This window comes from Macaca nemestrina, chromosome 15 (assembly GCF_043159975.1).
Source record: "Macaca nemestrina isolate mMacNem1 chromosome 15, mMacNem.hap1, whole genome shotgun sequence".
Lineage (NCBI taxonomy): Eukaryota > Metazoa > Chordata > Mammalia > Primates > Cercopithecidae > Macaca > Macaca nemestrina.
Window position 1 is genome coordinate 97187885 of NC_092139.1, and position 3351 is coordinate 97191235.

A 3351-nucleotide genomic window follows, 5' to 3' on the forward strand; every position below is an offset into this window, starting at 1 on the left:
GCCCCCAAGCCTGGGTGAAGGAGGCGGGGCGCGAATAAACTCCACCCCTCCGACTCGCCCGCCCCCTCCACTCACCCGGCCAGGTGGGCGTTGCCCGTAGGCGTCTCCAACTCCGCAGGTGCTTGACAGAAGTCAGGGTTCTAATCCTCTGCGCGCTCTGCGACCTTGGCAAGCCCTTTGTCCACTCTGGGCCTCAGGATCCACCTAAGTAAAATGGGAGCGTGGAACAATAATACCAAGGGTTCTTAACACGGCTGTCCGGGATGTGCAGCAGAGGGTCAGTGTAGCCTCCCCATGGGTTCATTTTGCCCGTTTCATTTTTCCCCGACAGAGCGATTTATCAAGACAGGGGAATTGCAATAAGAGTTTAATTCATGCAGAGCCGACTGAATGGAAGACCGGAGTTTTATTGTTACTCAAATCAGTCTCCCTGAAAATTCGGAGACTGGGTTTTATTAAGGATAATTTGGTGGGTAGGGGCCAGAAAGTGGAGAGTGCTGATTGGTCAGGTCGGAGATGCCATCATAGGGAGTGGAAGCTGTCCTCTTGTGCTAAGTGGATCTCTGGGTGGGGGCCACAAGACCAGATGATCCGGTTTCTTAATCTGTGTGTCGCCTGCGGATCCATTGAGTGCAGGATCGGAAAAATATCTTGAGCACCAATCTTCGGTTTTACAGTAGTAGCTCCCCTAGGAGCCGTTGGGGAGGTTTAGAATCTGTGGCCACTACCTGCATGACTTCTGAACCGTAATTTCTAATCTCGTGGCTAATTTGTTAGTCTTACAAAGGCAGTCTGGTCCCCAGGCAAGAAAGGGGTTTATTTTGGGAGAGGGCTATTATCTTTGTTTCAAAGTTAAACTATAAATTTGCAGCCGGGCATGGTGGCTCATGCCTGTAATCCCAGCACTTTGGGAGGCTGAGGCGGGTGGGTTAGGAGTTTAGGTCAGGAGTTCAAGACCAGCCTGGCCAACAGGGTGAAACCTCGTCTCTACTAAAAATACAAAAACTTAGCCAGGCATGGTGGCGGGCACCTGTAATCCCAGTTACTCGGGAGGCTGAGGCAGGAGAATCTCTTGGAGGCAGAGGTTGCAGTGAGCCGAGATTGCACCACTGCACTCCAGCCTGGGCAACAAGAGCGAAACACCGTCTCAAAAAACAAACAAATAAACAAACAAAAAGACTGTAAATTAGGCCTATGCCCAGAAATGAACAAGGACAGTTTGGGGGTTAAAAGCAAAATGGAGTCAGTTAGGTCAGATCACTTTCACTGTCATAATTTTCTCACTGTTAAAATTTCTGCAAAGGGGGTTGCATCAGTAAGCCCCCTGAAACTGTATACAACATTATGTGCTCCTGTGTGGTGCATTCTCTGGGGAAGGGCATTCACAGGCCAGGTTTATCATCATCAAAGAAACAAACTTCCTTATAAGTGAAGACGGGGACAAGACTGTCAGCTGCAGACACTTTATCTCCACCATCTCCTTTCCCCTTTTCATCCCCCTTTGACTTCTCTGCCTGAAAATCCTGGGGCCTCTTTCTGCCCTGTCCAGCTCTTTTCCCCGCCCTCTGAACTAATCCCTTCTCAGTCCATAATCCCCCAGATCACAGACATTGGCAGGGGTGGAGAGCTTGCAGACCCCACGGGGGCAGGGGTTTTATCCACTTCCAAAGGGGCAGAGACAGCTCCCCAAAAGAATGTCCACCCACTGACTACTGGTTGCCCTGGTGTGCTTGGCATGGGAGAATGGAGGGCAGGCCATGATTGTACCACTGCACTCTAGTCTGGGCAACAGAGCAAGACCCAGTCTCTATTAAAAAAATAATAATTATTATAAGATTAGGACCAGGTGTGGTGGCTCATGCCTGTAATCACAGCACATTGGGAGGCCAAGGCAGGAGGATCTACGAAAATTCAAAAAATTAACTGAGCATGGTAGCACATGCCTGTAGTCCCAGCTACTCAGGAGGATGAGGCAGGAAAATTACTTGAGGCAGGAGGTCCAGGCTGTAGTGAGTTATGGGTTTTTAAATAAATAAACCAGGCTGGGCGTGGTGGCTCACGCCAGTAAACCCAGCACTTTGGGAGGCCAAGGCGGGTGGATCACCTGAGGTCAGGAGTTAGAGACCAGCCTGGCCAACATGGTGAAACCCCGTCTCTACTAAAAATACAAAAATTAGGCCGGGTGCAATGGCTCATGCCTGTAATCCCAGCACTTTGGGAGGCCAAGGCGGGGGGATCACCTGAGGTCAGGGGTTCGAGACCAGCCTGATCAATATGATGAAACCCCATCTCTACTAAAAATACAAAAATTAGCCGGGTGTGGTGGCATGTGCCTGTAATCCCAGCTACTCGGGAGTCTGAGGCAGGAGAATCACTTGAACCCAGGAGGCAGAGGTTGTAGTGAGCCAAGATCGTGCCATTGCACTCCAGCCTGGGCAACAAAAGCAAAACTCCATCTCAAAAAAACAAACAAATAAATCAAATAAAAAATAAAAATACAAAAATTAGCTGGGCATGGTGGCGCACACCTGTAATCCCAGCTACTCCAGAGACCGAAGCAGGAACATGGCTTAAACCTGGGAGGCAGAGGTTGTAGTGAGCCGAGATTGCGCCACTGCACTCCAGCCTGGGTGACAGAGAGAGACTCTGTCTCAAAAAAACAAACAAACAAGAAAAATCAAAGTCAGTATGATCTTAGCAGAGTTCCCAGTCAAAGCCACCCAGGAGAAACCCAGGTGGGTTGATGGAGGCACAGCAAATGGTGTCATGTGGTGGGAACGGCTCTTCCCTTAGGAACCCAGTGTGGCAGAGTGACTGTGGAATGGTGGAAGCGACCACCTCTGCCAGCCTGACCTTGGACCTGAGCTTCAAAGGATGAGTAGGAGTCCGCCAGGAGAGAGGGAAGGACCAGGGGAAACTCAGAGGAAGCAACATGTACACAGTATGTGAAGGGGCTGCCAGAGGCCGGGCGCGGTGGCTCACGCCTGTAATCCTAGCACTTTGGGAGGTTGAGGCAGGTGGATCACTTGAGGCCAAGAGTTTGAGACCAGTCTGGCTAACATGGCAAAACCCGATCTCTACTAAAAATACAAAAAATTAGCCAGGCGTGGTAGCACACACCTGTGGTCCCAGTTACTCTGGAGGCTGAAGTATGAGAATTGCTTGAACCTAGGAGGCAGAGGTTGCAGTGAGTGGAGATTGTACCACTGCACTCCAGCCTGGGCAACGGCAAGACTCTGTCTCAAAAAAAAAAAAAAAATGAGGGGGGTGTGGTGAGGGCTCTTCCAGGAAGAAAGCACAGTTGAATATAACAAACAGGTGGCGATTATGTGGTGGCAGCCTTTCATTCAG